Raw genomic sequence first — 25,160 nt, forward strand, 5'->3', positions numbered from 1 at the left:
TGTATTCTGGCTGTGTCTCTCAGGAGCGATCTACATCCAGCTCCTGTCGGTCTGCACTTCTTTGCTTCATCCATCTTGTCTAATTGGGTGGCTGTATATGTATGGGCCACATGTGGGGCAGGCTCTGAATGGGTGTTCCTTCAGTCTCTGTTTTAATCTTTGCCTCTCTCTTCCCTGCCAAGGGTATTCTTGTTCCCCTTTTAAAGAAGGAGTGAAGCATTCACATTTTGATCATCCGTCTTGAGTTTCATTTGTTCTAGGCATCTAGGGTAATTCAAGCATTTGGGCTAATAGCCACTTATCAATGAGTGCATACCATGTATGTCTTTCTGTGATTGGGTTAGCTCACTCAGGATGATGTTTTCCAGTTCCAACCATTTGCCTACGAATTTCATAAAGTCATTGTTTTTGATAGCTGAGTAGTATTCCATTGTGTAGATGTACCACATTTTCTGTATCTATTCCTCTGTTGAAAGGCATCTGGGTTCTTTCCAGCTTCTGGCTATTATAAATAAGGCTGCAATGAACATAGTGGAGCACGTGTCTTTTTTATATGTTGGGGCATCTTTTGGGTATATGCCCAAGAGAGGTATAGCTGGATCCTCAGGAAGTTCAATGTCCAATTTTCTGAGGAACCTCCAGACTGATTTCCAGAATGGTTGTACCAGTCTGCAATCCCACCAACAATGGAGGAGTGTTCTTCTTTCTCCGCATCCTCGCCAGCATCTGCTGTCACCTGAGTTTTTGATCTTAGCCATTCTCACTGGTGTGAGGTGAAATCTCAGGGTTGTTTTGATTTGCATTTCCCTTATGACTAAAGATGTTGAACATTTCTTTAGGTGTTTCTCAGCCATTCGGCATTCCTCAGCTGTGAATTCTTTGTTTAGCTCTGAACCCCATTTTTTTTTATTAACTTGAGTATTTCTTATATACATTTCGAGTGTTATTCCCTTTCCCGGTATCCGGGCAAACATCCCCCTCCCCCCTCCCCTTCCTTATGGGTGTTCCCCTCCCAACTCTCCCCCCATTGCCGCCCTCCCCCCACCAGTCTAGTTCACTGGGGGTTCAGTCTTAGCAGGACCCAGGGCTTCCCCTTCCACTGGTGCTCTTACTAGAATATTCATTGCTACCTATGAGGTCAGAGTCCAGGGTCAGTCCATGTATAGTCTTTGGGTAGGGGCTTAGTCCCTGGAAGCTCTGGTTACTTGGCATTGTTGTACATATGGAGTCTCGAGCCCCTTCAAGCTCTTCCAGTTCTTTCTCTGATTCCTTCAACGGGGGTCCTATTCTCAGTTCAGTGGTTTGCTGCTGGCATTCGCCTCTGTATTTGCTGTATTCTGGCTGTGTCTCTCAGGAGCAATCTACATCCGGCTCCTGTCGGTCTGCACTTCTTTGCTTCATCCATCTTGTCTAATTGCGTGGCTATATATGTATGGGCCACATGTGGGGCAGGCTCTGAATGGGTGTTCCTTCAGTCTCTGTTTTAATCTTTGCCTCTCTCTTCCCTGCCAAGGGTATTCTTGTTCCCCTTTTAAAGAAGGAGTGAAGCATTCACATTTTGATCATCCGTCTTGAGTTTCATTTGTTCTAGGCATCTAGGGTAATTCAAGCATTTGGGCTAATAGCCACTTATCAATGAGTGCATACCATGTATGTCTTTCTGTGATTGGGTTAGCTCACTCAGGATGATGTTTTCCAGTTCCAACCATTTGCCTACGAATTTCATAAAGTCGTTGTTTTTGATAGCTGAGTAATATTCCATTGTGTAGATGTACCACATTTTCTGTATCCATTCCTCTGTTGAAGGGCATCTGGGTTCTTTCCAGCATCTGGCTATTATAAATAAGGCTGCAATGAACATAGTGGAGCACGTGTCTTTTTTATATGTTGGGGCATCTTTTGGGTATATGACCAAGAGAGGTATAGCTGGATCCTCAGGCAATTCAATGTCCAATTTTCTGAGGGTTCTCCAGACTGATTTCCAGAATGGTTGTACCAGTTTGCAATCCCACCAACAATGGAGGAGTGTTCCTCTTCCTCCACATCCTCGCCAGCATCTGTTGTCCCCTGAGTTTTTGATCTTAGCCATTCTCACTGGTGTGAGGTGAAATCTCAGGGTTGTTTTGATTTGCATTTCCCTTATGACTAAAGATGTTGAACATTTCTTTAGGTGTTTCTCAGCCATTCGGCATTCCTCAGCTGTGAATTCTTTGTTTAGCTCTGAACCCCATTTTTTAATAGGGTTATTTGTTTCCCTGCGGTCTAACTTCTTGAGTTCTTTGTATATTTTGGATATAAGGCCTCTATCTGTTGTAGGATTGGTAAAGATCTTTTCCCAATCTGTTGGTTGCCATTTTGTCCTAACCACAGTGTCCTTTGCCTTACAGAAGCTTTGCACTTTTTTGTCGATTCTTGATCTTAGAGCATAAGCCATTGGTGTTTTGTTCAGGAAATTTTTTCCAGTGCCCATGTGTTCCAGATGCTTCCCTTGTTTTTCTTCTATTAGTTTGAGTGTGTCTGGTTTGATGTGGAGGTCCTTGATCCACTTGGACTTAAGCTTTGTACAGGGTGATAAGCATGGATCGATCTGCATTTTTCTACATGTTGACCTCCAGTTGAACCAGCACCATTTGCTGAAAATGCTATCTTTTTTTCCATTTGATGGTTTTGGCTCCTTTGTCAAAAATCAAGTGCCCATAGGTGTGTGGGTTCATTTCTGGGTCTTCAATTCTATTCCATTGGTCTATCTGTCTGTCTCTGTACCAATACCATGCAGTTTTTATCACTATTGCTCTGTAATACTGCTTGAGTTCAGGGATAGTGATTCCCCCTGAAGTCCTTTTATTGTTGAGGATAGTTTTAGCTATCCTGGGTTTTTTGTTATTCCAGATGAATTTGCAAATTGTTCTGCCTAACTCTTTGAAGAATTGGATTGGTATTTTGATGGGGATTGCATTGAATCTGTAGATTGCTTTTGGTAAAATGGCCATTTTTACTATATTAATCCTGCCAATCCATGAGCATGGGAGATCTTTCCATCTTCTGAGGTCTTCTTCAATTTCTTTCTTCAGTGTCTTGAAGTTCTTATTGTACAGATCTTTTACTTGCTTGGTTAAAGTCACACCAAGGTACTTTATATTATTTGGGTCTATTATGAAGGGTGTCGTTTCCCTAATTTCTTTCTCGGCTTGTTTCTCTTTTGTGTAGAGGAAGGCTACTGATTTATTTGAGTTAATTTTATACCCAGCCACTTTGCTGAAGTTGTTTATCAGCTTTAGTAGTTCTCTGGTGGAACTTTTGGGATCACTTAAATATACTATCATATCATCTGCAAATAGTGATATTTTGACTTCTTCTTTTCCGATCTGTATCCCCTTGACCTCCTTTTGTTCTCTGATTGCTCTGGCTAGAATTTCAAGAACTATATTGAATAAGTAGGGAGAGAGTGGGCAGCCTTGTCTAGTCCCTGATTTTAGTGGGATTGCTTCAAGTTTCTCTCCATTTAGTTTAATGTTAGCAACTGGTTTGCTGTATATGGCTTTTACTATGTTTAGATATGGGCCTTGAATTCCTATTCTTTCCAGGACTTTTATCATGAAGGGGTGTTGAATTTTGTCAAATGCTTTCTCAACATCTAATGAAAGGATCATGTGGTTTTGTTCTTTCAGTTTGTTTATATAATGGATCACGTTGATGGTTTTCCGTATATTAAACCATCCCTGCGGGGTTGGGGATTTAGCTCAGTGGTAGAGCGCTTGCCTAGGAAGCGCAAGGTCCTGGGTTCGGTCCCCAGCTCCGGAAAAAAAAAAAAAAACAAACCATCCCTGCATGCCTGGGATGAAGCCTACTTGATCATGGTGGATGATTGTTTTGATGTGCTCTTGGATTCGGTTTGCCAGAATTTTATTGAGTATTTTTGCGTCGATGTTCATAAGGGAAATTGGTCTGAAGTTCTCTTTCTTTGTTGGGTCTTTGTGTGGTTTAGGTATAAGAGTAATTGTGGCTTCATAGAAGGAATTCGGTAGTGCTTTATCTGTTTTAATTTTGTGGAATAGTTTGGATAATATTGGTACGAGGTCTTCTACGAAGGTCTGATAGAATTCTGCACTAAACCCATCTGGACCTGGGCTCTTTTTGGTTGGGAGACCTTTAATGACTGCTTCTATTTCCTTAGGAGTTATGGGGTTGTTTAATTGGTTTATCTGTTCCTGATTTAACTTCGGTACCTGGTATCTGTCTAGGAAATTGTCCCTTTCCTGCAGATTTTCAAGTTTTGTTGAATATAGGTTTTTATAGTAAGATCTGATGATTTTTTGAATTTCCTCTGAATCTGTAGTTATGTCTCCCTTTTCATTTCTGATTTTGTTAATTTGGACACACTCTCTGTGTCCTCTCATTAGTCTGGCTAAGGGTTTATCTATCTTGTTGATTTTCTCAAAGAACCAACTTTTGGTTCTGTTGATTCTTTCTATGGTCCTTTTTGTTTCTACTTGGTTGATTTTAGCTCTGAGTTTGATTATTTCCTGCCTTCTACTCCTCCTGGGTGTATTTGCTTCTTTTTGTTCTAGAGCTTTTAGGTGTGCTGTCAAGCTGCTGACATATGCTCTTTCCTGTTTCTTTCTGCAGGCACTCAGCGCTATGAGTTTTCCTCTTAGCACAGCTTTCATTGTGGCCCATAAGTTTGGGTATGTTGTACCTTCATTTTCATTAAATTCTAAAAAGTTTTTAATTTCTTTCTTTATTTCTTCCTTGACCAGGTTATCATTGAGTAGAGCATTGTTCAATTTCCACGTATATGTGGGCATTCTTCCCTTATTGTTATTGAAGACCAGTTTTAGGCCGTGGTGGTCTGATAGCACGCATAGGATTATTTCTATCTTTCTGTACCTGTTGAGGCCCGTTTTTTGACCAATTATATGGTCAATTTTGGAGAAAGTACCATGAGGAGGTGAGAAGAAGGTATATCCTTTTGCTTTAGGATAGAATGTTCTATAAATATCCGTTAAGTCCATTTGGCTCATGACTTCTCTTAGTCTGTCTACGTCTCTGTTTAATTTCAGTTTCCATGATCTGTCCATTGATGAGAGTGGGGTGTTGAAATCTCCCACTATTATTGTGTGAGGTGCAATGTGTGTTTTGAGCTTTAGTAAGGTTTCTTTTACGTATGTAGGTGCCCTTGTATTTGGGGCATAGATATTTAGGATTGAGAGTTCATCTTGGTGGATTTTTCCTTTGATGAATATGAAGTGTCCTTCCTTATCTTTTTTGATGACTTTTAGTTGAAAATTGATTTTATCTGATATTAGAATGGCTACTCCAGCTTGCTTCTTCCGACCATTTGCTTGGAAAGTTGTTTTCCAGCCTTTCACTCTGAGGTAGTGTCTGTCTTTTTCTCTGAGGTGTGTTTCCTGTAGGCAGCAGAATGCAGGGTCCTCGTTGAGTATCCAGTTTGTTAATCTATGTCTTTTTATTGGGGAGCTGAGGCCATTGATGTTGAGAGATATTAAGGAATAGTGATTATTGCTTCCTGTTATATTCATATTTGGATGTGAGGTTATGTTTGTGCGCTTTTCTTCTCTCTGTTTTGTTGCCAAGACGATTAGTTTCTTGCTTCTTCTAGGGTATAGCTTGCCTCCTTATGTTGGGCTTTACCATTTACTATCCTTTGTAGTGCTGGATTTGTAGAAAGATATTGTGTAAATTTGGTTTTGTCATGGAATATCTTGGTTTCTCCATCTATGTTAATTGAGAGTTTTGCAGGATATAGTAACCTGGGCTGGCATTTGTGTTCTCTTAGGGTCCATATGACATCTGTCCAGGATCTTCTGGCCTTCATAGTTTCTGGCGAGAAGTCTGGTGTGATTCTGATAGGTCTGCCTTTATGTGTTACTTGACCTTTTTCCCTTACTGCTTTTAATATTCTTTCTTTATTTTGTGCGTTTGGTGTTTTGACAATTATGTGACGGGAGGTGTTTCTTTTCTGGTCCAATCTATTTGGAGTTCTGTAGGCTTCTTGTATGCCTATGGGTATCTCTTTTTTTAGGTTAGGGAAGTTTTCTTCTATGATTTTGTTGAAGATATTTACTGGTCCTTTGAGCTGGGAGTCTTCACTCTCTTCTATACCTATTATCCTTAGGTTTGATCTTCTCATTGAGTCCTGGATTTCCTGTATGTTTTGGACCAGTAGCTTTTTCCGCTTTACATTATCTTTGACAGTTGAGTCAATGATTTCTATGGAATCTTCTGCTCCTGAGATTCTCTCTTCCATCTCTTGTATTCTGTTGGTGAAGCTTGTATCTACAGCTCCTTGCCTCTTCTTTTGGTTTTCTATATCCAGGGTTGTTTCCATGTGTTCTTTCTTGATTGCTTCTATTTCCATTTTTAATTCCTTCAACTTTTTGATTGTGTTTTCCTGGAATTCTTTCAGGGATTTTTGCGATTCCTCTCTGTAGGCTTCTACTTGTTTATTTATGTTTTCCTGTGTTTCTCTAAGGGAGTTCTTCACGTCTTTCTTGAAGTCCTCCAGCATCATGATCAAATGTGATTTTGAAACTAGATCTTGCTTTTCTGGTGTGTTTGGATATTCCATGTTTGTTTTGATGGGAGAATTGGGCTCCGATGATGCCATGTAGTCTTGGTTTCTGTTGCTTGTGTTCCTGCGCTTGCCTCTCGCCATCAGATTATCTCTAGTGTTACTTTGTTCTTCTATTTCTGACAGTGGCTAGACTGTCCTATAAGCCTGTGTGTCAGGAGTGCTGTAGACCTGTTTTCCTCTTTTCTTTCAGCCAGTTATGGGGACAGAGTGTTCTGCTTTTGGGCGTGTAGTTTTTCCTCTCTACAGGTCTTCAGCTGTTCCTGTGGGCCTGTGTCTTGAGTTCAGTCTCTTCTGGTTTCTGCGCCTCAGGAGTGCCCACCTGACCAGGCGGTGAGGCCTCTCTCCCACGGGGTCTGGGAGCAGAGAGCTTCTGCGGGCTGGGATCCACGGGTGTGGGACTCCCGGTAAACACAGGAAGTGCCTGGTCCTAGAGGAATTCTGCCTCTGTGTGTCCCGAGTTCACCAGGCAGGTCTCTTGCAGCAGAAAAGTTGGTCTTACCTGTGGTCCCGAGGCTCAAGTTTGCTCTCGGGGTGCTGCCCACGAGCTCTCTGCAGCGTCAGCAACCAGGAAGATCTGCGCCACCATTTCCGGGAGCTTCAGTGCACCAGGGTTCCAGATGGCGTTTGTTGTTTTCTTCTGGCGTCCGAGATGTGTGTGCAGAGTGCAGTCTCTTCTGGTTTCCCAGGCGTGTCTGCCTCTCTGAAGGTTTAGCTCTCCCTCCCACGGGATTTGGGTGCAGAGAACTGTTTATCCGGTCTGTTTCCTTCAGGTTCCGGTGGTGTGTCTGCCTCTCTGAAGGTTTAGCTCTCCCTCCCACGGGATTTGGGTGCAGAGAACTGTTTATCCGGTCTGTTTCCTTCAGGTTCCGGCGGTGTCTCAGGTGCAGCGGTCCTGCGGCTCCTGGGCCCTCCCCCACGGGAACCCAGAGGCCTTATACAGTTTCCTCTTGGGCCACGGATGTGGGCAGGGGTGGGCAGTGTTGGTGGTCTCTTCTGCTCTGCAGCCTCAGGAGTGCCCACCTGACCAGGCGGTGAGGTCTCTCTCCCACGGGGTCTGGGAATAGAGAGAGAAAATGATGCATTCTTAAGCATTTGACACCATCAGAATGGCTGGCAGGCTGTGTCTTTGGCATTTTCTTGATGGCAGTTGATGTATGGGGACTTAGCCCACTGTGGGTGGTTCAGCCCTAGTAAGGTGAGGAGAGGTCATAGAGAAAGGTAGCTGAGCAGATGAGTAAGCAGAGTTCCTCTCTGCTTTCAAGCTGCTGCCTTGTGTTCTTGCCTTGGATTCCATTGATGATGAACTGTAACTGCTGAGGTGAATAAAACCTTCATTTTACAAATTGGCATTTTTATGTTTTACTATAACAATAGGAAACTAGAACATTTGGCATTTTCTTGAGACCTGCTCTGATAGCTCATCATCCTGCCGGTGTGTAATCTCATCTTTCTGATCAATACAAACAGTTCCTGGACACTGCAATCCATTGAAATCTCCACTCTGCCAATCACATCACACTGCTTATGTAACTATTCAATTTTTTAATCTGATGACATTTTTGCCTCCCTGTTTTTTTCTCCTTAAAATTATCTGTAAACATGTTAGCTCTTTGTACTTTAAAAGTTGTCTTTTGTCCCATAGTAGAATATTTATAATCAAATTCCTGAGTTTCATAAAAGTAGGTGGGATGTGAGGGCGATCTGGCTGCGACATCTGTCACCCCATTGATCGCCAGGGTTGATTCAGCTGATCTGGCTGGCTAGGCGGGTGTCCCCTTCCTCCCTCACCGCTCCATGTGCATCCCTCCCGAAGCTGCGCGCTTGGTCGAAGAGGACGACCTTCCCTGAATAGAGGAGGACTGGTCTTCGGTCAAGGGTATACGAGTAGCTGTGCTCCCCCGCTAGAACCTCCAAACAAGCTCTCTCTCTCTCTCTCATAAAAGTAGGTGATTTATTGTAGTAAAATTTTCTAACCATGATTTTTGTATTTTATTAATTTATCAAAACTGACCTTATTATATTATCTACTTATCCATAAAACTATAAAAGCTTTGATTTATTCAAGTCTTTAAGGTCTTTCAGAACATCAGCTGGAAAGTTCTTATATGTATTCAGAATGGATCGTGGGTATTTCATATGTCTTCTTACTAATAGTATGCTTTATAAGTGTGCTTATCCAGGGTGTTTTGTTATATATTTTAAGACTATTTTGAGTGGACTATTCCTTCCCACTTTTTGTTATTGGTACTCGGGAAGGCTACTGAATTTCATGTGTTAATCTTGCATTCTGATACTTATATGAATGTGTTTATCAGCTTTAAGAGACTTAATTTTTTAGAGATAAGATTTTAGATATTTTTTGGTAGAATCATATCATCTCTAAATTAAAATTTGACTTTCCCCTTTTCATTTGTATCCCTTAGAACTTCAGTTGTCTTCTTTCTTTTCCTAAGACTTCAAGTACTGTATTGAATAGGGAATTAAAGCATGGAGAGCCTTGTCTTATTTCTGCGTGTAATGGAATTACTTTGAATTTTTCTCTATTTCTCAGAATGCTAGCTGTGCAGTTGTTGGGCATTGCCTTTATTATGTTGAGATATATTCTACATCCCTAGAGTCCCTTTTTCGGGAGTGGATAAAGAATTTTGTTAAAGCCCTCTCCCCCTTTTCATCCAGTAATGTGCTCAGATGGTTTATGTCCTTTAGTCGTTTTATGTGGTAGAATACATTTGTCAACTTGTATACGATAAATCACATCTGCATGATGGAATGAAGACACCTTGAGAGTGGTGAATGATATTTTTATGTGATTTTGAATTTGATTAACAAGAATTTTATTGAGAATTTGTATGTATATGTCATCAGGAAGACTGGCCTGTAAGTCATTCTCTTCACTGATTCTGATTCCTTCTCCTCTCCTCTCCTCTCCTCTCCTCTCCTCTCCTCTCCCCTCCCCTCCCCTCTCCTCTCCTCTCCTCTCCTCCGTCTCCCTCTCTCTCTCAACATAGGTTAACACTGACTTTAAAGAATGCGTGTGAATGAATTTCTTTTCCTAGTTTGAGAAATAAACGCAGGAGTGTTATCTGTTTTTTAAATATCTGGTCAAATTCTACACTGAATCCATCTGGTCTGGGCTTCCTTTATTAGGGAAAATTACTGTTTTTGTGTCATTGGTTAGTATGGGACTCCAAAATTATTCACATTGTCTTGATTTAATTTTGGTAGATCATAAAGATTTAGAAATTATTTAAAGGAAGATTTTTTCAGTTGGCAGAATGCAAATTATAGAAGGATTGAATGTCCTTAATGTCTTTGCCTTTTTAACTTTGATATTTTTATGATTCTCTTCCTTTTGGTTAGCTTTGCCTGGAGGTGTGCCAATCTTGTTAAAGTTTTCAAAGAAACAACTTTTCATTTCACTGATTCTTTTATACATTTTTCTCACTGATTTCAGCCATGACTAATGGAATATCTATATTATATCCCTTCCACAAGGCCCTAAAGACCATCATGGAAAATGGAGCAGAAAGACTGTAGGAGCCAGAGGTCAGGGAGAATAGAGGAACACAGTGTCTCCTGCCCTCATGACATACAGCAACTCTGATCACCTGCACAGTATCAGGTTAGTAACACTCAAGCATGGAATAAGTAGGTTCCAGGAGCCCCCACTACTAAACAGATGCACTATGGACAGTAATGGCTTCTGCTGGAGGGAGGAAAGGTTTTCTTTAAGGGTCTGTCCCTGCGAGTATTAAATAATGAAGAAGAGATACAAAGCTGAGAGTCACAGAAGAAGGAGCAGATTTGGGGGAGCATATGAGAGGAATATGATCAAAAGACATTGTAAGAAGTTCTTGAAGAATTAGTATGAGTATTTTAATGTATATTCACCTAAATTACTGATGTAAACAAGGTATTATTATATATGGATCTTTCATTAAGTGACTTTAATAAATCTTGTTAACTGCTGCAATGTTTATGCCAATTTTTTGTGTCCACCCATAGAGAATGATCTAATTTGCCATTAATAGTTTAAGTGGAAGGCTAAAAATGAGAAAAATTATTTCCAACTATATATACACTACTTGATTGATATCAGAAATACATTAACCCCCCCCCCATAAAAAGGATATCAAGGGAGTAAATAGCTTAATTAAATAGGGAACATATCTAAACAGAATTTTCACTATAGGAAACCCAAATGGCTGAGAAACACTTAAAGGAATGTTTAGCATCCTTGTAGTCATAGAAATGTAAATCAAACTCTGAGACTCCACCTTACACCTCTCAGAATGGCTAAGATCAATAACACTAGTGACAACTCATGTTGCCTAGGATGTGGAGAAGGGGGAGCATACATCTACTGCCCACAGGAATGGAAAGTCATGTAGCCACTGTGCAAATCAGTGTGGTTCTTCCTCAGGAAGCTGGGAATGCATCTACCTCAAGATCCCTCTCCTGTGTGTATGTGCAAAGAATGTTTCATCCTACTATGGAGGCACTTGCTCGACCATGTTCATTGATGCTCTATTCATAATAGTCAGAGATTGGAAATATCCAATATCTGTCTCTTAACAGATGAATGGATTTAAAAATGTGGTACATTTATACAGTGGACCATTAGCAGCTTAAGAAGGAAAAAGAAATCATGAAATTCAGAGGTAAATGTATGGATCTAGAAAAAGTCTTCAGTGTAACTCAGAACCAGAATTATAAAGATGCTATATATTCATTTATATGTGGATGTTAGCTGTTAATTCTGCAATCTCTATAACCACAGGTTATGAAAAGAGTAAGGGAAGAGAGAAGAGGGGCAGATCTCCATTAAATGGGAAAATAGAATATATAGTTAATGGTGGCTGAGAGACAGGGTCTGGAACAGGAAGGTCAAATGAAGAGGGAAAGAGAAGACATAACAAAGGGAGAAATACAGGGGCTGACGGCTAAAATGAAGAGGCATGTGAGGGGTTGTATGGAATAGAATAGACGAACTGTAACATATATACATATGTGAATGAGATCTAAAGGAAATTCATACACACGCACACACACACACACACACACATACACACACACACACACACACACACACACACACACACACACAGAGAGAGAAACACGAATACAAAATGGGATACAGAGCAACAATCATGTCACCAAATGAAGATTTCAGTACTGGCAATAGATTGCATCTCTTTGAGTTGTTGGCCAAGAGGATGCCATGGGAACCTCCAACCAACCCACCATATTTCAGGCAATTGATTGTTCTCCATATCCTGACAGCAAAGCCCCATTGCTGAAGATAGCACTGACACCCCCAGTGAACATGGAGAAGTTAAGTTAGAGCCTCCATAGTGTTTTCACTCCTTAGGGACCTGTGCTCATGTTACTAGAAGGTGTTCAGCTCCTCCCCCACTTCAAAAGCTAAACTACAACCCAACCACACACTCTTCAGCCTATAATGTCAACCTGCATCCAAGATGTGCTCGTGCAACAGAGGAACAAACCTTGTGGGACTAACCAGCCAATATGGGTCTTGATGTGATCTCTACCCCATGAGATGGAACTCATACCCAGTGTTTGCTTGGGTGGTCGAGAACCTGAGACCAGATTGACCAGGGACCAAAGGGAAAAGCAAATATGGCTGTTCTGCTTAAGGAAAGTAAAAAAAAAATCATTCCTATCCAGATTCTGCTATACTCACAGGTCAATGCCTTGATCAGCCATCATCAGAGAAGCTTCCTCCTGCAGCAATGGGAACAAATAGAGAGACCCTGAGCCAATTAATATGAAGAAAGTAATAAACTTTGGAAGAACACTCTGTACTAAACAGAACATCTCCAATAGAAACTCTCCTCTCAGATCTCAGGTCACCCTGTGGAACAGGAGGTAGAAAGAGGGCCACAGAATACAGTAGATGCCAGGACTATCTGTGGTCCATCTTCTGAGATGAAGCACACATAGGGAGTACAGCCAGATGAAACCTGCAAAAGGCTACACCACATAGGTTGCATATGGCAGAGCTGGAGAGGCAGGAATGCCATATTTTTGGTGCCCTCTAGTAACCTCTGTAGGACTGGATTAATAGAAATATATTGTTCAAATTTGGTTTTGTCATAGAATATCTTGATTTCTCCATCTATGGTGATTGATAGTTTTGCTGGGTATAGTAGTCTTGCCTGACATCTGTGATCCCTTACGTTCAGAATGACATGTGTTCAGACCCTTCTGTCTTTTAAAATCTCTGTTGAGAAGTCCGGGTTAACTTTGGAAAGTTTGCCTTCATATGGTACTTGACCTGTTTCCATTGCAGCTTTTAATATTCTTTGTTCTGTACATTTAATGTTTTGAATATTATGTGGCAGGAGGATTTTAATTTCTAATCTAATCCATTTGGTGTTTTCTGAGCTTCTTATACATGTATACACTCTCTTTGTTTAAGTTAGAGTAATTTTTCTTTTATGATTTTGTTGAAGTTATTTTCTGGACCTTTGAGCTGGGGATTTTCTCCTTCTATTCCTATTATTCTTAGGTTTGGTCTTGTCATAGTGTCCTAAACCTCCTGGATGTTTTGTGTTAGAAATTTTTAGATTTGTCATTATCTTTGGCATGTATATCAGTTTCTTTGTTACACCGAGATTCTTAGTGTATCTCTTGTAATGTGTTGATGATGCTTATGTCTGTAGCTCCTGTTCCCTTGTCTAGTGTGTCCATCTCCAGGATTGCCTCAGTTTGCGTTTACTTTATTGCTTCTATTTCCACTTTCAGGTCTTACACAACTGTATTCATTCCCTTCCCCTGCTTGACTGTATTTGCCTGCATTGTTTACTTTATCTATAAAGGTTTCATCACCTTCATAAGATTAGGTTTAAGATCATTGCCTTGCTCTTTACGTGAGTTAGATATCCTTTACTTACCTCAGCAGGAGAGCTGGGTTCTGCTGCTACCATATTTTGTTAGCTTCTGTTGATTCTGTTCTTCTGGCTGGATTGGTAGTCCCTGGTGGCTGCAGTTTTCTGAGACTATTCTGTAATGGTAGAGGCCTCTGGTTGTTTGACCTGGTTGCTCTGGGTAGCTTTAGGCCTCCCAGGCAAGTCTGTGGCCCAGGAAATGGAGTGCAGATCTGCTTTTCAGGTAGAGGTATGGACTGGAAGATGGAGGACAGAAAGAATGGGGTAGACCTCTGGGCTGTTGGGCTTGCTAGGGGCCCAGCACACAGGGAATTGGGGTTTTGGTATCTCTCCTGGATTTTCTGGGGGGCAGCAGATCTCCCAAGAGGCAGCCTGAGCTGTAGTCTGCAGAGTGCAGAGTCGTTCCTACAGTTACAAATGTGGGCCAGAAGATGGCGCACAGAGAGGACAGGGCAGGAGACTCAGCTGCTGGGCCTCCAAGGACTGACCAGACAATTTAGTGTAGTAAACCAGCATATCATTTTTCATCTTATGTCTTTATAGACATGATTAAATATCTAATATAAAGTTAACACAAAGTGTTAGCGTCTTCTATCTGAAAGCTTAGTAAACAGACATTGACATATAGTTCGTAGGAAAGAGGAGGTTCCATATTTGTTATGAGTAAACACAAAGTCATCTTTTAATTTTATTTGCAAATGCCAGCTTTGTGAGGTGAGAGTCAGTTGGTTACAAATCAATACACATCCATGGGAAGAACAGCCTCATGAGGTAAACAGAGTTTATAGCGTCCATGAACAAACCCACTTTCCCATATCACTCATTTCCAAAGCTATTGTTCAATATTCTTTCTTAGGTAGTTATGAAACCATTAACACCAACCTCAAATATTAGAGGAGTGCTTCTCTCACATTAGTAAACAGACTTTCACATTCATGCAAGCTTATGTCAAGGGGCAGATTAATGCATTCAGATTATACCATGGGACAAATGACACAGGAAGCATTTAATCAAGATTTTCCTTAGCCAGAGAGATGAAGGCTGCTTGGCAGTGCTGAGATTTCTGTTCACAAAACACTGTGACCCACAACTTCACCTGCAAGTCCTGTCCGAAACAGTGTGGCCTCCTCTAGGATTCTGACTCTCATTTTAATCAAGGACAAATCAAAACATTAGTATGTTTTCTAACTTATTGCCACATATAAAATTTTAACTCATTTTAATGACACAGTACTAATCTCACTAAATAAACCACACAGGTTATTTATATCTAGCTTGTCTGTGTTATGATATACATATGTTGTAGTTGAGAATTAGAATGTTAATATTGTGCTACTATTATCACTTGTGTCCCTGAGAACCAGAAGTTCAAAAATCAAAGCCCTGGCTTTAAATTTTAAGAAGCATTTTATGCTCCCTAATTATACTAGGTTCTCAATTATAAAAGCATTATACCCCTTTAAACTTTCCAAAGTACAAATTTTACATGTAAACTTAAGGTTTAAATGTTCAAAAATATTTTATACTTAGTCCTATTACTTCTGAAACAGTTCACCTCTAAAATTACAAGAACTTTTCTTAAAACACTGAAGTATGAAAATGTTGGCTCTGTTGGTGGTTTGGACATAATTGTAACAGCAATGTGATACCTGTTCCACATCTAGCTGTCAGTGTGCATGACATATAATATACATGTGTAGGCTTCATCATGAACATGAAGTCCCAAAGACAAACCACAAAGACCTACATATTAAATGGGTAGAGTTCCCCCACACCGGAGATTAAAGTCTCAAACAAATAAACAGAAGGGAAATCTGTGGGTTCTGAGGATTATGACATTAAACTGTTCAAGAATAAGCAAGGGTTTATTTACATATACTTGGATGGTAATAAAGACAGATACGTGATTATTATAAGACTCAGTGTAGTGGTTACTGATGGTGGGACAGAGAACATTGCCATTGGATATGGTCCCTGAGGTTTTGTGAGGAAACTGAACATTGTCTGATTAATCTGCCTGTTGATTCTGAGACAGCTTTTTGTCATAATTCATTTAATCCTTCATTTATTTTATGAACATTAGGTATTTGCTTTTGAAATATTGAAAGGCTAGGGGAGTATATGGATCAATGGGTAGACACTGGCTATTCCTGTCAGATGAATCCAACCCTGAGGATGTTGGCTTTTTCACAGAAATAGAATCACATCTATGCTGGGGTACATAGAATATCCTAGTACAAGAGAGACTTTGTCTCGGCATAGAAGAAGGGGAGAGCCAAGGCCTGAAAGTTGTCCTCTGACATCCACAAGCATGCTTGTGAGGGTTCTATTGCTGGGAAGAAGCCATTACTAAAAGCAAGTTAGGGTGGAAATGATTTATCTGGCTTACACTGCCATATCACTGTTCTTCATGGGAGGAAGACAGGAGCTGACATAGGGCAGGAACCTAAAGGTGGGAGCCAATGCAAAGGCCATGGAGGGGGGCTGCCTCCTGGCTCACTCTCCATAGCTCACTCAGCCTGCTTTCCTAAAGAATCCAGAAACAGCAGACCACGAGTGACCCCACCCAAAAATGGAATGAGCCCTCCCACAGCAATCACTTATTAAGGAAATGCCCTATAAATTACAGTGTGATACTATGGAGAGGGTTTTCTCAGTTGAGGCTTTCACCTCTCTGGTGACACTAGCTTGTGTCCTGGTGACATCAAATTAGTCAGAACAGCATGTAAGCTGTGGGGTGCGCGCGCGCGCACACACACACACACACACACACACACACACACACACACACACACACACAAACACACACAGTCCCCATTAACTCTAACTCAATACAGTGTTTTAATTTGCTTTTCTGTTACAATGATTAAACACTCTGAACACAAACAAATTAAAGAGAAAAGGATTTATCTCATCTTACAATGCCCAGGTCACAATCAATCCCTAAGGGAAGTTGTGGCAGAAACTCAAGACAGGAACCTCTAGACAAGAACTGAAGCAGAGACCATGAAGGAATGTTGCTTACTGGGTGGTTTTCTTGCTTTTAATCAGCTACCTTTCTTATGTGCCTGCCCAGGTCTACCTGTCTCAATGAGTAGCCAAGAAAATGACCATAGACGTGTCTCTAGGCCAATCTAATGGATGCAGTTCTTCAGCAAAGGTTTCTTCTTCTTCATTTTGTCAAGTTGACAACCAAGTTTAGTACACACACACACACACACACACACACACACACACACACAAATACTAAAATACAAAGAGTACTGCAAGGTTTTCATTAATTTATTTATTCACTTCATATTCTAAGTGCAGCCTGTGTTTCCTCCAAATCACCCCTCACATGGATCCTCACTCCACGCCCCCTCCCACTCACCTATGAGAAAGGTTGGTCCATCCCTATGAACCAATCTACTCTGGCACCTCAAATCATTGTAGGACTAGGTACTTCCTCTCCCACTGAGGCCAGATAATGCTTCTCAGTTGGGGAAGAAGAATCCACAGGCAGGCAGCAGAGTGAGTTAATCCCCCACTCCACTTGTAGGGGATCATATGAAGACCAAGCTGCATATCAGCTACATATGTGTAGGGGACCTAGGTCCATCTCTTGTATGCTCTTTGGTCAGTGATTCAGTCTCTGGGAGCCCACGCGGTACAGTTTAGTTGACTCGGTTGGTCTTGTGGAGTCCCTATCCCCTTCTGGTTCTTCAGTCCTTCTTCAACCCATATAAAAATCCTCGATCTAATATTTGGCTGTGGGCCTTTGCATCTGTTCCAGTCAGCTGCTGGGTTGAGCCTCTCAGAGGACATGAATGCGAGGCTCCTGTCTGTGAATCCAGGCTGACAGATACAAACATAGCCTGAGACTCCAAGAGTCTTGAATGAGCAAGGCAGGCCCGTAATGTGTCCATGTAGGTCTGAGGACTGAGGCCCGCTGTGTACATTCCCACCCAAATTGGCATGGGGTTGCTACTGCATTCATTTTTGTCCATCTCCCACAAGACACCTGTGTATCAAGGGCAGCAGTGACAAATATAGCTGTCAACAGTGTCTTCACCTGTTGTATCCTTGTGACAAGGCTCTGGTCACAAAAAGACATCAAGGTCTCACAGTATGTCCCTGTGAAGCTACTACCTGAGCAGACGGAGTTGTACTTTCCTCCTTCCACACATAGACTCCATGGAAAGATGGCTGACTGTTACATTTTCAAAATGGAGTTCACATTTGTCTCTAAGGAATCTAGATACACAGTTACAGAGACAGCCCCGAGAGCATCCTGACACATGGGACCATGGCTGGGATCCACATTCATCCATTTCAAACTCACGATGCACACCAGAATGCTCTTGAGGACATACACACATGTAACTTTCTAGCTCACTGATCCATACAGCTGCATTCATGCAGGGATCAGAAACACGTTCATCCACTTCCAAGTCGCAGTGCCCACCTTGGTACCCAGGCACACAGAAGCAGGGGTAGCGATTGACTCCCTCCTAGCACACGGCTGCACTGTGGCAAGGGCTGGAAGCACACTCACCGTCATCTGTCTCACAGAACCTTCCAGCATATCCTCCCAGGCCATACAGACAGGATGCTCAGGGCCCGTACGGCAGGTGCGTCCATGCTGGCAGGTGTTCCCTCTGCAGCATTTAGTGGCAGTTCCATGGTTCTACTAGTGACAGAATGACATTGGCATAGGTAGCTCCTTTTCCCTGGGTATCCACACAAGCGGTAATTCCTTGGCAGGGACAGAGAAGGAAGGATCTTTTAGATCACTACATAAAACAAACAACTATGTGTGCAGACTTATTCATCTTTTAAGACATGGAGATTTAAGCATGTGGGGGAAGATTGCTATCATTGAGCTACATCCCCATGCCCTGTTAGCTTGTGTGTGTTCATGTCAGAATATGTGTACACGTGGAAGCAAGAGTACAGCCTCCAGTATGATTTGCCTTTCTTTTTGCTTTTAAAGAATGGGGCCTCCATTGTTCTAGATCTCTCCAATTATGGTAGGATGGTTCACACCTGAGCCCTAGGGATCACCTTAGCTTTGCCATTCCAGTAACCAGCTTTTCCTCACATAGGTTCTGTGGTAAACTCAGTTCTTGGACTTGCACAGCAAGAATTTTACTAAATGAGACTTTTATCCAGCCAAACTTTGTTACATTTCTAATTTGCAAAACTAAACTTTGATTTTTTTTTTTAAATTTACACCGAATCAAATTTACTTGTATCAGTTTAAAGTTCTGAGTCTGAACTCAGTTGTGATATCCCATAACCATGACCAGATTCAAGAGAAAGGACTCCTCTGTCCTCCTAGGATGCTCTCTGCCACTTTACTCTTTATATATTCTGTCCTACACAAGCTCCCCTCATGTCACTCTCTGGCAATCACTGATCTTCCTGTCCTTAAAACTTTGCCCCTTCTGGAATGTCAGGAAGTGAAATAATAACATGGATAGCCTTCTGAATATGGATTATTTCAGTAGGAATAATAAATTTAAATTTGTCTTTGTGCTGACATTTCAGTAGCTCATTCTTGCTCATCCCAGCATTACTAATCTGATTCTTCTTTCATTACCTGTTCCTTCTTCGATACCTTCCCAGTTTGGTGAAATTATTATGAAAACTGTCTACCCTGAGAAGGAAAAGGAGCTAACAGACATAAGAGACCAGACGCCCCAGAAAGGGGGCAAGAGTGATGGAGCAGGATGTGCCTTAAGAGTTTCTCCTCTTTCCACCTCAGAGGTTTGCGTTGTTCCAGATGTTTACCTTTGGTTTTTGTTTTTTAACTTAAACTTTCCCCAAGTTTGTTTTTCCATTGTTTGTATACATAGCCCTCCTTTGATATCTTGGGACTAAACACAATCCTTAATTTATTTTTCTGTAGGATTATAGGAAGGCTGCCTTATTTTGTATAAAATCTCCCTGATAATTATCCCATCTGCAGTGAACATTCATTGGCTTAAGAATGGATTACATAAAATAGGGATGTTTTGTGATTAAATGGACAGTAGTTTTGTTTGGCTCTGTATGGTTCTGATGTTACATTTCCTTTCTTGCACAACCCCATGTTTCCTGCACTTAATTACCTAGAGTTCCCATTGTCTTTATTTCCCCCGTTCTATCCAGTCAGTTCATCAGTGAGCCTTCAGCAGGGCTTCCTGTCTGTTCCTCTTTCTTTTGCTCCATTTCCCTGTAGCCTTTGCCGCTATTCTTTCAGTCCCGGAGGCCAGTTCTTCTGCGCTCCTGTGCACACTGCACTCCTTATACCGTGCGTTGGCTGCATCTCCCGTGCATCCTGTCCCATCCTGTCATGGAGACACCCCTTTCACCAACTCCTACTGGAAAGGGAAAGGGCGCATATCCTTAAGTGGCCATTGCAAACCATTCTACTTTATGGTCACTCTTCATAGCTTGGGCATTTTTTGTGCCCATTAAAGCCATTTCATCATTTTTATCCAAATTCCAGTGCAAATTTCAAGAAGTCGGGGACTGCAGTAATTAAGACCCACTTTGTCTTTAGTGGCCTAAAGTTTACTTTCCTGGTATGGTCTTTTCAGACACATGGCTTCATGCTCAGTACACATTACCTTCCCTTTCAGTCTTATGTCCTGGAGCCCTGCTGCCTCCTATTCCTTCTCTGATACTTTCTCCCTCTTCCTCTTCCTGTTCCTGTGAGTGACCACTTGAGTGACATCTCGCCTCTTGGATAGCCCTTCACATTGCTTTTTCTATCCTATTGTTTACATCTGTGCCTTTTAGAGCTGACAATCTCATTTTTCACCTCTTTCCAAATAGCTCCTTTTTTATAAACCACGACAGATATGATCTTGTTTTCTGATCCCCAAAGCCTCCTGCCATGTTTTCTAGGCTCCTTCAGGGAGGGTTTTTCTTGATTGTTTTATTTTCTCTTTTAAACTGTGGAAGATTATCTTGTTTCATATGTCTCTTTGGTTTTCTTTTTTTTTTTTGAGCATTCATATTTTTTTTTTAATTTAGAGAATACTTTATTAGTTTTTGTAATCAAACCCACGTATATAAGACCTTACATATTTAATACAGTGTGTTACCCCTGTACAAATGGAAAAAACTTAAGTTCAACATTTCTAGACCAATATGGCTGTTAATTTCTGTACAGTGCCAACTCAACACAGTAAACGGGGATACTTTTTTCGAAAGTTGACAGCACAGGTAAAGTTTCAAAAAATTCAAATTATATATCTGTATATATATATTTATATTTATATAAAAAGACCAATAATAGCAGTGTGTTATGCATCAACAGCAGCAACAGCTTTTCCAGGTTCTGCAGTCATCTGAACAAAACTGTAGAGACATCCAGCACACTCCATTAAAAAAAAAAAAGTAAAAAAACAAAACCCGAGAAAACAGCACAGTTCTGTTACTCTTGTGGTACCTGGCACCATTTTTTTTTTAAATTAGCTTCTCAATCATCATCTGGAAAGAAAACATTCTGAGCAACATCATTAAAAACAGCTCTGATAAAGCACGGTCACTACTACGTATCATAAAGCAGGTACAAGCTATTTTACATCCACAGAGGTATGATACAGTACTGTCCTACATCTATAATACTAGAGGATACAATTTAAAAGGCATTATTTGAGACTTGATTCTACTTTTCCAGCAGAGGGCCCAAAGGATGGTGTGACACAGCTTTGTAAAGAAACATACTCTAGACAGGATTTCCTTTCACTAGTGGCACACTTCTAAGGGTTCATTCTCTCCATGAATGTCAGCTAAAACCGTTATTAAAAAAAATGAAATATCCCTAGAACAAAACCGTATAACCACCGGATTCACATGAAGATGACCTAGTGGAGACAAGCTGGACCTCACCTTACCAACAAGCTATCAAATCTGTTATGTTAAAACAGTGAGACCTCCAAGGAAGGAGATGCCAAGTAGTGCTTCAAAGCTTCGGACCACAATCAAACACAGCATCCTTTTCAACAGAAGCAGAAGCTCATCTGAATATGCTCATGGATGCTGACATCAACATTTAATCATCTCCTCACTCATCCAGGAAGAGGGGGAGATCAGTTACTACTGTACTTTATTGTGTTCAACCAAATCACCATGTTACAAAAATAGCAAGCTGCCATAATAAAAAATAAGGCTCCTCTATCCAGCACCAGATAGCATCATTTTACTTTCAAGCCTAGAAATTGCACACTTGTATATAAACCAATCGAAGATGAGGATTGAGAGTTCATCTTGGTGGATTTTTCCTTTGATGAATATGAAGTGTCCTTCCTTATTTTTTTGATGACTTTTAATTGAAAATTGATTTTATTTGATATTATAATGGCTACTCCAGCTTGCTTCTTCTGACCATTTGCTTGGAAAGTTGTTTTCCAGCCTTTCACTCTGAGGTAGTGTCTGTCTTTTTCTCTGAGGTGTGTTTCCTGTAGGCAGCAGAATGCAGGGTCCTCGTTGAGTATCCAGTTTGTTAATCTATGTCTTTTTATTGGGGAGTTGAGGCCATTGATGTTGAGAGATATTAAGGAATAGTGATTATTGCTTCCTGTTATATTCATATTTGGATGTGAGGTTATGTTTGTGTGCTTTCATTCTCTTTGTTTTGTTGCCAAGACGATTAGTTTCTTGCTTCTTCTAGGGTATAGCTTGCCTCCTTATGTTGGGCTTTACCCTTTATTATCCTTTGTAGTGCTGGATTTGTAGAAAGATATTGTGTAAATTTGGTTTTGTCATGGAATATCTTGGTTTCTCCATCTATGTTAATTGAGAGTTTTGCAGGATACAGTAACCTGGGCTGGCATTTGTGTTCTCTTAGGGTCTGTATGACATCTGTCCAGGATCTTCTGGCCTTCATAGTTTCTGGCGAAAAGTCTGGTGTGATTCTGATAGGTCTGCCTTTATATGTTACTTGACCTTTTTCCCTTACTGCTTTTAATATTCTTTCTTTATTTTGTGCGTTTGGTGTTTTGACAATTATGTGACGGGAGGTGTTTCTTTTCTGGTCCAATCTATTTGGAGTTCTGTAGGCTTCTTGTATGCCTATGGGTATCTCTTTTTTTAGGTTAGGGAAGTTTTCTTCTATGATTTTGTTGAAGATATTTACTGGTCCTTTGAGCTGGGAGTCTTCACTCTCTTCTATACCTATTATCCTTAGGTTTGATCTTCTCATTGAGTCCTGGATTTCCTGTATGTTTTGGACCAGTAGCTTTTTCCGCTTTACATTATCTTTGACAGTTGAGTCAATGATTTCTATGGAATCTTCTGCTCCCGAGATTCTCTCTTCCATCTCTTGTATTCTGTTGGTGAAGCTTGTATCTACAGCTCCTTGTCTTTTCTTTTGATTTTCTATGTCCAGGGTTGTTTCCATGTGTTCTTTCTTGATTGCTTCTATTTCCATTTTTAATTCCTTCAACTGTTTGGTTGTGTTTTCCTGGAATTCTTTCAGGGATTTTTGCGATTCCTCTCTGTAGGCTTCTACTTGTTCTCTAAGGGAGTTCTTTATGTCTTTCTTGAAGTCCTCCAGCATCATGATCAAATATGATTTTGAAACTAGATCTTGCTTTTCTGGTGTGTTTGGATATTCCGTGTTTGCTTTGGTGGGAGAATTGGGCTCCAATGATGCCATGTAGTCTTGGTTTCTGTTGCTTGGGTTCCTGCGCTTGCCTCTCGCCATCAGATTATCTCTAGTGTTACTTTGTTCTGCTATTTCTGACCGTGGCTAGACTGTCCTATAAGCCTGTGTGTCAGGAGTGCTGTAGACCTGTTTTCCTGTTTTTTTTTCAGCCAGTTATGGGGACAGAGTGTTCTGCTTTCGGGCGTGTAGTTTTTCCTCTCTACAGGTCTTCAGCTGTTCCTGTGGGCCTGTGTCTTGAGTTCACCAGGCAGGTTTCTTGCAGGGGAAAAGTTGGTCCTACCTGTGGTTCCAAGGCTCAAGTTTGCTCGTGGGGTACTGCCTAAGTCCTCTCCGCGGCGGCAGCAACCGGGAAGATCTGCGCCGCTCTTTCCGGGAGCCTCCGTGCACCAGGGTTCCAGATGACGTTTGGTGTTTTCCTCTGGCGTCTGGATGTGCACAGAGTGCAGTCTCTTCTGGTTTCCCAGGCGTGTCCGCCTCTCTGAAGGTTTAGCTCTCCCTCCCACGGGATTTGGGTGCAGAGAACTGTTTATCCAGTCTGTTTCCTTCAGGTTCCGGCGGTGTCTCAGGCGCAGGGGTCCTGCCGCCCCTGGGCCCTCCCCTACGGGAGCCCAGAGGCCTTATACAGTTGCCTCTTGGGCCAGGGATGTGGGCAGGGGTGGGCAGTGTTGGTGGTCTCCTCTGCTCTGCAGCCTCAGGAGTGCCCACCTGATCAGGCGGTGAGGTCTCTCTCCCACGGGGTTTGGGAGCAGAGAGCTGCTGCGGGCCAGGATCCGCGGGTGTGGGACTTCCGGTCGTCTCTTTGGTTTTCATAACGAGGCTCTAACAAACAGGAGAGGATTAAACTCCTGAGTGCATGGTCAGGGACTGTCTAATGGGTGGGGATTCCTTCTCTATGACTTGGTTGAACACCATGTGTTGGGGTTTACAAGTCTCTCTTGAGTCTGTTCAATATGGATTTTCAAGACGAATTTTAAAAAGTCTAAAAGTTTCATTTTTTAATTTACACAGGTATAATGAGAAATACATAGGAAGTTTACAGGGAAAATACTGGAAACATTAGTGATAACACGTGGTGATAATAGTCTTAATGATAAGAAAACAGGAGAGGAAAATTCAATTTCCCCCGGTGAAAAAAAGTTTAAAACTTAAGCAAGCAATTTTGTTGAGCTAATATGATTTCCTGTGACATATAAAGGGTCAGGATTATATGACTAATGACAACTATGATATTCAGAGCTTACACATCCTGGAAACTGTCTGTCCTTAGAAGGCAAATATTTAAGAGGAGGTGTAATTCTGCAGTCAGAGCATGGGTAAACTCAGAAGTGCACCAGGAGACAGAAAGAGGACTTTGCCCTTTTGTGTCAGAATCATATTTATTGGAGTCTTGATACCTTGAGCTATCAGAGCCCTCTACTTAGCCATCCCTCACTGATGTGAGAAAACAACACTACCCTGAATCTAAAATATTTATTCTAGTTGTGCTTTAATTTCCAGTCAAATATAATTTTGCCTTGTAAAATATCAAACTTTTGTTATTTTAACCACATATAAATTAAATTATTTTCATGTCTAAAATATTTTCACATACTAGTTATCTTCTGAAAAACTCCCAGTCTCCCTCTTCATGTGATAACAAAAGACAGGGATGGGCGCTAGACATGACAATTTTAGATGCCAACTTTCTTGAGGGAAAAATAGGCAGGAGACTAGGAAGGAGCCACAGTTCAGTGTGCAGCCTTCACTGTACCTCTGCTGTCCAGAAAGTGACTCAGTCCCAGTTGTTTTGTTTGGTTTGGTTTTGTATGTTGTGTTTGTTTGCTTTTTTTTCACATTTTTTCTTTCATTGGATTTTTATGTTTTAAATGTTATCTCCTTTCTTAGTTTCCCCTCCAGAAACATGCAATCCCTTCCCCCAACCCCTCTTCCTGCTCCTATGAGATGCTCCCTCACCCACCCACAAACTCCCTCCCACCTCCATGCCCTGACATTCTCCTACATTGGGACACTG

At 41.3% G+C, this 25,160-nt stretch overlaps 1 pseudogene; it reads left to right on the forward strand.

Moving 5' to 3' along the window:
* The window catches only part of LOC120096933 (uncharacterized), a 98,297-nt pseudogene that overhangs the window by 19,106 nt on the left and 54,031 nt on the right, over positions 1-25,160 (forward strand).

This window comes from Rattus norvegicus, chromosome 15 (genome assembly GCF_036323735.1).
Source record: "Rattus norvegicus strain BN/NHsdMcwi chromosome 15, GRCr8, whole genome shotgun sequence".
In the NCBI taxonomy this organism is placed as follows: domain Eukaryota; kingdom Metazoa; phylum Chordata; class Mammalia; order Rodentia; family Muridae; genus Rattus; species Rattus norvegicus.